The following is a 12,910-nucleotide window of genomic DNA, read 5'->3' as shown; positions in this document are numbered from 1 at the left end:
GACACATTTAAGAAAAAAACTAAAGATATATATATATCACACAATAAAAGTAGATTAAACAGCGGTTTATAAATGTATATATTGTTCACATAACCTTTACTATTAATAAGATGATCGGAATATGCTGTAATGAAACAAAATACTATTAGCGTTAATGTCGTATATATAAATGTAAATATTGTTCATGAAATTTTTATTAAACAAAAAAAAATGAATAAGATTACATAAATATGTCGTAATTAAACAAAATGCTATTAACGTTAGTGTGTATATGTAACCGATTAGAAGATACGATAAACAAAAAAATTAAGAACATGACCGAAAGGAAGAACTGATTCTACGAAAACGTAGTGAATATTATGAGGTATATTTATCATAAATAATTATACGAAAATGATAAAGAAATAATTAAACATTTTTCTTTATATCTTATCTTATTGTTTATTGTAAAAGTGAAATATTAATTGAACCTTCTCTTAATCAAAAGTATATACCTTGATATTTTTAATTGGTTTTTTTTCATGATAATATTATAATTCATATTCTTTTTAATGAAGTTCAACATGTAGCCATTTGATTCTAGAAATCAATTATTAAAAAATCATCCAAGTGGTAGACCAAAATGAAAGAAATTAAAGGAGAGAAAAAAGAATGTCATGCACTTTGAAAAAGCCATTTTGTCCACTCCAAAAAAAAGTGGAGAAGATGAGTCATTTCCAAAGAAGAAAACCCCATCATATCTCCATAGACAGAAGAATATCATCCAAAATATTTGGAGAATGAAGGAAAGAAAAAGTTTGCTCAAATGGGAATATATATATAAAGAAAAACGAGAGGTTCAACCTATATATGCAAGTTTGGAAGATTAGTTTTTAGGGTTAAATTATCAAATTTAAGCGATTTATGCTAACATTTTATAGTTGTGTTTAATAAACGATCAAGGATATTTCTCAACTTTAATATAACTCAACTAACATATATAAATATATATACTATGAACTTTGAGGTTAAAGATTAAAGATTTTTAGTTCACGCGTTGTAAAAAAAAGTCAATATTATCGAATAAGTTTTTTATGTTTTAATTTTGTTGTGTAACTAATACCGAGTATATTTGAAGCATAATAAAATTAACTAATTTATTTGTTTTTAAAAAATTAAAATTTAATAAAACCATAAACTTTTTAATTTTATGTAAAAAATTTGTTAGGACCCTAACTAGACACAAAAATTCAAAATATTTCTATTTGAACATAATAATTATTGAACCTAATTTTATAATAAAAATAAAGAGTTTGACATGTGACAAAGAGTAGTACTTGGAATATGAGAGTTGACTCAAACCTCTCATTCGCACGTTCGTGTCCCAAACACTCATCTTTAACTTAGCCCTTGGTTCAATCCAAGCTCGACCCACGATGAATAGTTCTCAACTTGACCTAGATTAGATATGAACCTATTATTTTGAAAAATGATGACCTAAATATACAATTCAAACTCACGTTCAAACTTTAACAAGAAAAACTTAGCTAGGTATTGGTCGTTGGACTGTACCACCTAGTTATCCAATGAATATTGTGATGTGGCAACCATTTTTTTATATTAAATTATGATTATTTTTTATTATTTTATAAAAAAAAAAAAAACGAAGCATGATATAAGGTGCAACCTCTACTAATTGTTCACTTTTGAAGATCTGACTCATTATATGATCCAAACTTTCAAATAGTACTCTTTTAGTCTATATGGAACTTGATAGAACTCGACTGCCTATATCTTTTAGAGTCAGGTTGTATCCAATCGATCAATTATGAGGGTGAACACAATATTAAACACACATTTAAGTTGAAGAAAAAGAAGATGTATATATAAACATATAATTAAATTACTTTTGGACGATATTGGGGTTAAGAGGTTTGATATATATATATATATATATATGCATGTGTCAAAGGGGAGGAGTGGATCAGGAAGAAGGTTGTTGGTTGTGAATGGTGGTGATGAGCATGAAGATGAAACAAAAGAGCAAGTAAAGGATGAAGATAATGATCTGAAAGTATGGAGCAAATGGAATGGCAGTGGCTATGAAAAAGGCTGTAACACCCAAAAACCCTCCCACACAGTACAATATCTTTGAAACTGTTTTGAAAATGGGTTTTGTCATTTTTGCAAACCCCACGAACCCAAAACAAAGCAACACAACAATGGATAGAAACTGAAATGTTTTCGGAAGTTGTTTATTTGTTTCTATTTGAACGGACACTGTTGCTATCCCTATGGCTGATGATACACACAATGCTACTATCATCTCCTTCCATTCCTCCACCATCTCCGCCACCATCGTCAGTTTCCTCCCCCCATGGCCGCCGCTGTCTCCACTCTCTTCTTCACCCTTTAATGATTCCCATAACCTACAAGCCTTTCTAATGCAACTTCCAACCCAACAACGACACATCCTTTCTTCTTTTTCTAAAACAACAAAAATAATGAATGCTCTCTCCTTGTTAAAGTCGTTCTACTCAAATATAAACGTAAAATGAGAGTTATTCCATGAGTTCCATTTATAGAACTGTTGGCACATACAATTATACAGAATAATAATATATTGATGTTTAACTTTTCCTTTAAATTACTGAGTACTTGCTTTTTCCATTCAACTTTTCCTTTTTTTTTGTTGAAAAAATGACACAAACTATATGAACAACTCAATCTAAAGTATGCATACATATAGTTGAGTTAATTATTCTAATTAACAAAGAATATTAAGTTTGAATTATTGAGTTTAAGTCTTTTTTTATATATGATATAATATAGGAAGTGTGGAATCAAATCTCTACTATCAAAATGGATATTTTTAAACATTATATCAGTTAATGATAATGATTTTAGAAATTTAATCTTTCAATCCATTATTCACCCTAATTACAAAGTGGGGATTTCTAATTAATTAATGGCCAAATACAAGGAGCATATCATAATATTATTTTAGAACGCTCTTGAAAAAGAATATACATGAATGGAAAATCTTTTACTTAGGTCCTCCAACTTTTAAATCTCAACCAAGTTTTAGAGTAAATAGGGATCATTATTATATTATTTGTACAAAAAGATAAAATAAAAACAGTAACTATTTTGTGATGGAGCTAGCATGCAGTAGTAGTTAATTTCTATAAAGTTGAGATAATTACATGATTGATTTGAAAGAAGTAAAATAACCCAAAGAATATGGAGGTGATCAGGTATGAAAGTGCAGTAACGCCCTTTTTAGCTTCCATTATCGAAGTGTGACACATTTAAAATGATTACTTTACATATTGCTCATTAATATGGAGATCAGAGTCCAAATTCATAACTTTTTTTAAAATTTTATTTAAGCAAATTCTTTCTCTTAAAGTTCCTGGTGTAATATATATGAACAATATGCCGGCGCAGCTGCCCTCTGCATCATTCTTCTTGTCTTTTTCTCGACTTATATATCTTTCTCATCTATTTATATGCATTAAACATTTTCAGCAACCAAAGTGAAATATCATAATCCAAAGACAAAACCTTCTATTATACGTTGTTTATACTTGCCTTTTGCATCCACTATGTCAACTAAGTGGACCAATAAGAAAACATAGGGGATTCGTCGTGCATGAACCGATCTCTCTACTCATCACCCTTAATAAATAATGACTCTCTTATAAGTCGTCTTGTGTGTGTGTATATATGCAATAATTAATAACCTAACACTAAGTAATTATAAATATATTAAATATTTTCATTATAAAAATATATTAACTTATTAAATTTAATATCTTTTCAATTTTATTTTTTTTCCCTTAGCACCTATTTTTATCCTATATATTTTTTATTCTTAAAATAATAATAATAATAACGAATAAGGTTTTAATTTTTTAAAAAGTAAAAATTTTATAATAATATAAAATCTTATAATAATCAATAACAAATTTTATAAAAAATTGAAAATAAAACCTATAAAAGAAAACAAATCAATTTATATTAAACAATATTACATTTTATTTATTTATATTATTTTAGAACAAAAAACTAATTTATTTTATATAAAATCACACCATATCTAATTTGATTTTATTCCTATTAAATTTTAGTAACAGATACAACAATAAATTCCTCGTACACTTTTCTAATTTGGTTAGATTAGATTTTTTAATTTTAATTTGGAATCGAACCATAATTTCCATTTGATTTTAAATTATTTCACTATTCTTATTTTTTTTCCTTTTACTATAAACATTAAATTTTTTTTTATTCAATTACCCACTTGACCAATGTCCACTGGTAGTGGTTGTTTTTTATTATTATTATTATGTGTTTGGATAAACTTCAACTTTTCTCAATTATTATTATTACCATTTTAATTTGTTTACTATATTTGTTAATAACATACTTTTGTCAATATATATATTTTTTAAAAAAACTGAAAATTGAAAAAAAAAAAACTGTATAATTTTGATCCATAAATAATCAAATTAAATTAGAAAATGTGAATTTAATAAAAAATATTGAATATTGAATATTAAGATATTCAATTTCTCTCCCTTATGATTATTACCACAAACTTCTCTTAAATATTATTATTATCGTATTAATTTTTTTAATATATATTTTTAATAACATATTTTGTTAAGGAACATTTTTAAAAATAACAAAATAAATTAAAATATTTACAAGCTATAGCAAAATTTTGGATTCTATCACTAATAGTCTTCTATCCCTATGACATATCAATTACTATCATTGATAGAATTTGCTATATGTTGTAAATATTTTGTAAAATCTACCATTTTTAAAAATTCACCTTTGTTTTAATGTATGTGTTTCTAAAAAATTTAGAAATTGCAAAAAATATATTAATTAATTAAAATAATAAAGATATTAATTTTAGTAATTGAAATATTTAATATATACAATGAAAAATTCACGGTACTCACGAGTAATATATATAAATAATTAAAAGAAAAAAAAGATGAATCTAAAACTACACATTTTTTTGTTTTTTTTGACCCAACTTCATTTCCAAGAATAGTTTCTCAAATCACTATATTTTTTAAAAAAAGTTAGTAGTTAAAAATTACATTGAATTATGCATGTATACCTTTGTAGCCTAGTGTAAAAAAAAAGCTCCACTTCACGCTTAGATATATTGTGCAAGTGTGTTTATAAACCCCTTCAACCTATTTTGAAATATAATAATTTACCCATAACTTTTGTATATGATAATTGATTAATGACGTTAGAGAGAATAATAACAGAAAAAAATGAAGAATAATGATGCTGGAAATTAATTAGGGTTAATTATCTACTATAAACACTACTATGACAATTTTTAGGATTAATTATCTATAGTATATGAATCGAACTATATAGAGAGTCTAATAATAATGAAGCATTGAACAAAACCAATCTTATTTTTCCTCACGGTGAGAAGTTGAAAAATCAGTGACTGTATGATTGTAATACCACACTTGAATCTTTTTTCTTTTTTTTTTTTTTGGTGAAGATAATAATAGCTTAAATGAATAGCACAGCTTGCAGTCATGTGGAAATTTCTTTTAAAAAAGGATTGTAACACCAAAATTAAAGGTAGATTCCTAAGCAGACAAAAGCACTTAGATGATTAAAATACATAAATATATTTTATAAAGTAATAAAATTTTGGAGATTTAGAAAAAAGAAGTATTAAATATTAGGAAGTTACATTACATGTTTGCACAATTTCCACAGGATTTTCCACCCAACCCTGTAGGCAGAAAAAGACAAACCATATTCTTAATCTCTACTCAACAACAAAAAGGAAAAATAAATAAGTAATTATTTATGCTTTAAGTTATTTAATAATATTTAGATGTAATTTTATTATTTTAATTTTTTTTTTATTAATACATATGTTAGAATTAAGTTGAAGAGTATTAGAAGGAAAAATCAACTGTTATGAACATGATATAACCCATTTATTTATTTTTGTTTCCAATTTTCAAATTTTAATTATAAAAATATTACAATGAGTACAATAGTAATTTAAAATATGGGTTTGGTGTTCACCTAACTTAATCTATTGATAAAGCTTATGTTTCTAAAGACGTACTATACTTAAAAATATAAGATTGTACCAAATCGATTTTCTCTTAATATAGTAATTCGATTTGTAATTAATATTTATGGTTATAAAGGCTTTTTTTTTTTTTTTTTTTGTAATTAAGCCTAAAATTAAGATTAAAAGAAAATAATAAATGCATCAATCATAACTCTATTACGTAAAAAGTCGGGTAACTAATTATCAAAATGATCAAACTCATGTAAATATTCGACTTCTTCCTAACCCTAATTACACTGCATGTTAATTGTAGTAAAATAATAACGTTGGGAATATCCCATTAACTATAAAAAATTACACATAAGATATCAAAGGTCTCCAATTTCATACCAATAATATCATTAATTGTTTCATTTCAAGTAATTTCCTTCTAAATTATGTGAATAATGTTAAATTTCAATAATCAAATTATATATATTTGATTTTTAGTTTAATGTCATAATCTGTTTTACTGGGTCAATTATAAGATTTGCCGATGGGATTAGATGATGCATTTATAATATACCAATAAATAATAATGTTTGTTTATAGTTAGGAGTATTCACAATTCGGTTCGGTTTCAATCTAAAATTGCTTTGAAACCGAATCGAATCGCGAGTTTGTATCAAACCGAATCAAAAGCACACCATATATGTGATTCAGTTTAATCCCCAAAGAATCTCGAACTACCCAAAGCATCAAGTTCTATAAAATATTTCTTTCTATTTTGGATCTAGGTGGATTTGATTTGGTAACATATTTAATCGAGTTTTAGAAACAAAACTTTTATGAACATTTCTTTAATGATTTTAATGAAGTGATTTTCTTCGATTTTAGAATCTATTTAAAATATTAAGTAAAACCAAACCACATAAGCATTACATAAACTACACCAAACCGCATGTAATCAGTGATTCAATTTGATTTTGGTTCGATTCGGTTCCCAAAACCCTAAATATTTTATGACCGTCTCTATTTGTAGTACATCATCTTAAGTATCGTTAAGCTTTTATTTATTATTTTTTTTTTATGTATTGCACTTCCACTAGATTTGGTAAAAGAAAATCTATTCTAAAACAATAATATTATTTTATTCACGTTAAAATAAAAAAGAGGATCATCAAAATAAAGAATAAAATAATGTTATCAAAATAAAAAAATATTGATTGAACGACGACACATTCGAAAATTTTATGAAGAAGGTTAATAATATGTAAAATCATTCAATCTTATATAACTTTTAATCATTCTACCTTAGTTTTTTTTAATAAGGAAAACAGTCCTTTAACCTAAGTAATTTCATAAGATAAAAATAATATATCCTCATTTTCCAATTAACTCTAGAAAATGTGTTAATTATAGCATATAAGAGAAGAAGAAAGGTTGTCTTTTATAAATAACAATATAAAAGATTTAAACATATAAAATAATCTACTTTATGGTACGTAGCTACTTTTTATAATATGTTTTCAAGATATATAAACGTGGTATATAGGCATTTCAATCTTTCTTGAATTACTTAATTTTTCATCTTGTAACTTTTTTCAATCGTTTCGTGTTACATTTGCGATAATTTTATATATCTTAGAATGGATTTTGTGTTATATTAATAACAAGGGCACTGCCATTTATGTAGTTAAGAAATGTATATTTGTTGCATGTAGAATTTGAATATTTGGGTGTTAAATATATGAGATAATAATTAATATGTGTTACACCTAATGAGAAAAAATAGTTTTGTTTCTCTACTTCAATTGATCTATAATTATAATACATTTTGAGCATCACTCTTTCATTATCCATATCAAACAAGTAAGTAAAATATTCATGAAAAAATAAAAAAAAAAAATTTATCATTTGAACCACTTTTTTTCAACGTCAAATAACATGTAAGAAGAGTTCAAAAAATTAACATCTATGAGGATAGGGAGCATCACTACCTCTAACGTTGATGTTGGAACTTGCTACTAGACATCGATCTCCGGTAATTGCTTGAAATCAAGGAAGACATTAAACCATACCTAAACATTTGTATCATTTTGTATATTTTTTCAAACAATCTATTATATCGAATAAATATGTGTTTATAGATTATAATCTAATTTTTATTTGCTACTAAAACTAACACGTATATGAAAACGTGAAATATAACTCTATTTTGTTAATATGTTGGCTATAAGTTCTTAATTTATTACTATGATAAGACAATCAATATTGGAAGGTTTATTATTATTGAAAATAGTATTTTATTCTATATGAAAACATGTGAAATTCAATAATAAAATAATAAGAAGAAGCTTCTGCATCAGAATCTTCAGACTGTTTTCTATGAAGGTAAAAGGGTTTTGAAATAATTTTGAGAATTTTCTGTGTATGATAATAACACTAATCCAATGGTCATTTATACATCAAATATTTCTTGAATTTGGTGATAGGAATAATAAAAAATATAATGAATAATTTACCTGAGAGGACTGTGAAGAGATAGGTGGCTCCTTTGGATAGGCAGCCCAATGGATATATTTGACTTGATTTATTTCTTCCAGTTTGGTATCCTTAGTGACGTCATGTCATGTTGTTGAATCGACCAACACAATTCAAACGATTTTTACTTTTGTTTACAACTCAAGGGAACTCCCAAGAAATGAGATGAAAAAATGAAAATGAAAAGAAGAAGAAGAAAAGAAAATGCATTATAGGTCGACGAAGAAACTTACTAAAGTTTGGTTTGATAGATATGGTAGTGCGTCAAATTAAAGAGGATGGGCATTGAAGAAGGAAGGTGATGAAGGGTGTGAACGATGGAGATGAACATGATGAAGACGATATGCAGAAGATTGAGTAAAGGACAATGAAATGAAAACAAAAAGAAGAAAAAAAAGGATGTATCATAGGACAAAGAAACTTACTAAAGTTTGGTTTGATAGATATGCATGGTGCGTCAAATTAAAGAGGAAGGGTGTCGGAGGAGGAAGGTGGTGAAGGGTTGTGAGTGATGAAAGATGAAGCTGATGAAGATGATGCAGAAGATTGTATAAAGGACAATAACAATGATATGAAAATTTGTACCATAGGGAATAGCCGTAGCAATGAAACAGCTTGAGGCATACAATAAGCCGCCAACACAATACAGAATCTTTGAAAGTGTTTCGAAAATGGAGTTGATCATTCTTGCAAACACAACAGACACAAAACACAGCAAAACAGCAATGGATAGAAGCTGAAATGAATTTGGAAGCTCGGTTTTGATATGAACAGACACTGTTGCTATTCCAATAGCTGATGACACACAGAATCCTATAATCATGTCTTTCCACTCCTCCACCATCTCTGCCGCCACTTCAAAGCTCCGCCTCACTCCACCGTAGGCCTGTCTAAACCAGACGGCCCCCACAATCAAAGCATGCAACATTTTTCTTCTTTTTAATTAAGTTTGTAATACCAAGAAAAGAAAATGAGAGCAAATTAATGTGTGGCCTTATTTACAATAAATGGGCAAAAAAAAAAAAAAAAATACAAATCAAATTAAGCACAACCATGTTATATTCTTCTTCTTTTTCCTTTTAATTAAGTTGCCTAAAGAACACAATTTTGTATTATTTAGAAATTAACCCGTTTTGATTGGAGAGGATAATCATTTATTAACCAAATAATTAACACATGTATAGAACAATGTTAGCATTAATAAATTGTACTAAAAAATCGTTGTAATCTAATTTATTTCATAACAATAAATTGAAACTCAATTACAAATATTCAATTAGTGTTTCAAATAAAATAAATTAGTAGATAGTTATATGTGTATATAAATAAAAATTTAACTTTTTCTTTAAACTACAAGTATAATTAATTGACTTCCTTTCAACTTTATTTTTTCATTCTTTTGAATAAACGACACAAACAATCTGAACATTGATAAATTTATTTTACTACATGCATCATATTGTGATTTTCTTTTTAAATATTGAACACTATTGTTGTTCATTTATATTAGAAAATCATAAACTAAAGGCAAAACCATGTTATGTTTCACAAGAATTAGAGTTCTAATCTTGAAGACTTCAGTAAATGTTGCCTTGCATTAATTTCTTTTCATATAAAATAAAAATCCATCACCTTCTTTTCAAAGCAAAATGATGCAACCATTCTGATATTGGATAGTTCATATATACTCTTCCTTGAAATCAATTTGCTAGTGGTTATTAAAAGATTGATAATTGTTCATATAACAAAAGAGTTCCTAATTACTTTGAAGATTGTAGGGTTTTTCATCTCTCAATGTGAGGGGTAAAAAATCATGAACCAAAGTTAAAATCTCCGTTATAATCTTTAATGGGTACAACAAAGTTCTCCATAGTCACAACTACAGGCAAATATTTCGAGATCAATAATAATCCCGACAACAAACGACAATAACAATGAAAAAAAATAGAAAGATCTCACAATATATGGCAGCCAACTATCCAGTAGAATTTGACTATAGATAGTTCCAAACAAAATCTCCACCATTGAAGACCCTCATGTCAAGAATACACTATCAAAATTTCAGCTCGATCGAACTGCGTGGAATTTGCTAATTTTTCACTCACTGTTTTTTATGAGTGAATTTGCATAATAAAAAACTTAACCTAAAATGAATTGTGGGCTTGGGTCAAATGAAAGAAGCCCAACAAAATACTATACTTTTTCACATGCGTCTCTGTTCTTCCAAGTTCCAAACGTATCTGCAGCCAAATATTAAAATGCATATGTCAATCGAGAGCTGCTTTTTTATTTCACAATAACTATCTCCTAAAAACTATATAAAAAGATGATGAATCATATGTTTTCTTTTTATTTTTCAAACTGCAAATGAACCAACACGACCCGACAATAACAGTCTATTATACTAAAAGATCAAAATAATAAAACAATAATAAAGCTTCTGCATCAGAATATCTTCAGATTGTTTTTGATTAAGGAACCAACACAACCCAATGGAACTCCCAAGAAGTGAAATGAAAATGGAAAAAAAAAAAAGAAGATGTATTATAGGACGAAGAAACTTAGTGATTTTGGTTTGATAGATTATGGTGTGTCAAATTAAAGAGGAAGCTAGATATTGGAGGAGGAAGGTGATGAAGGGTCGTTGTGGGTGATGGAGATGAAGATGATGAAGATAATGCAGATGATACAGAAGATTGAGTAAAGGACAATGACGATGGTATGAAAATGTGCGTCGTCATAGGAAATGGCCGTGGCAATGAAACAGGTTGTAGCGCACATGAAATCTCCAACACAATACAGAATCTCTGAAAGTGTTCTGAAAACTGATTCGATCATTCTTGCAAACACAACAGACACAAAACACAGCAAAATAGGCATGGACAGACACTGAAATGAATTTGGAAGCTTGGTTTTGATTTGAACAGACGTTGTTACTATCCCTATTGCCGATGATACACATAATCCTATAATAAATTCTTTCCTCTCCTCCACCGTCTCCGCCACTATTTCCAAGCTTCTCCTCGCTCCACAATACGGCTGTCTAAACCAAGCCCCCACGGCCACAATCAAAGCACACCAACCCAACATTCTTCTTCTTTCTAATTAATCAAGTTTGTAATATGCACAGAAAACAAAATGGGAGGCGCCAACTGAGGTGTGGCCTTATTTATACTTAATGGGCAACCATATGAAGAAATTTAAAGTTGATTAAATTTGAAGCATTGAATCTAGAGGAATGATCGAACCCCTTCCTTTCTGATATTTTCTGTGCATGTCTTTGATAAATAGATTGGAGTAGAGAAGCAGTTTGCACAGTTGAATTAGGGAAACAATATCGTTACATCTAACGTGGAAGAATTTTTAGACAAAAGCAAGAAAGAAAGGGAGTGGCTGAGCAATGTGAAAGAATATTTTGGGTTGAAGAACGAGAAGAAATCGACAAAAATAACAAAAATGAGCTAGGATTCCATAGAAGATTTGAATAATTTATTTTTAAAAGATGAAAAAATATATATATACACACATTTGAGGTCTCTATCCTCAACATAGACAAGTCCATTTTTGACAAAGAGTTTAATTTTTTATATATTTAAAGGGTAGTGTTATTCATCAATCATTTTCCACTTTTCTTGTAGGTTTGATTTTATAAAATAAGTAATAACGACCTTCACGTCATCAAAGCACATGTCTTCTCTCACATTATCGATTTTGCTATAACTTGTAAATAGTTTAATTTATTTTTTTATTTCTAAAAATATTATTTTTTGTAAACTTTTTATATTAAAAAAGGACATAAAAGAAAATTAAGGTGCAGGAAGTCAATTTAAAATTGTTGTTATTACATAAAGTCTTGACCAGATATAGTTGAAGGTTGAAAGAAAAAAATAAAATTCATTCACTATTAGACATATGATGTAAAGTGTGGTGATTGACCAATTTTCAAAGTAAAGCCCCACTTTTTTTCTTTTTTTTTTGTCGGTTTTATATTCAATTTTCATACTTAAACGGTTATTCATTTTTAAATTTGTTATTTTTACAATCTAGAAAATATTGTGAAATTGATTTTATTATCATACAATTTTTTATACTAATTTTACAAATGTCGCGTACGTTCACTTATTTTAAGTGTCAAGTGTCTAGATACGATAAAAGTATTGCATAACTTGACAATTTTTAGTTGTCAAAATGTAATTCTTTCTTGACATTCGAAAAAATGATAGTTTGATTAATACTTGATACATTTTACTTGTCAATTTTAGTATGTGTTAAAAAAAATTGTATTATTTAGAAATTACCTATAATTGCTGTCAATTTGATATAACGTTT

The sequence above is a fragment of the Cucumis sativus genome, chromosome 1, assembly GCF_000004075.3.
Source record: "Cucumis sativus cultivar 9930 chromosome 1, Cucumber_9930_V3, whole genome shotgun sequence".
NCBI classification, from domain to species: Eukaryota; Viridiplantae; Streptophyta; class Magnoliopsida; order Cucurbitales; family Cucurbitaceae; genus Cucumis; species Cucumis sativus.
Note: the sequence above shows the minus strand (reverse complement) of the source record.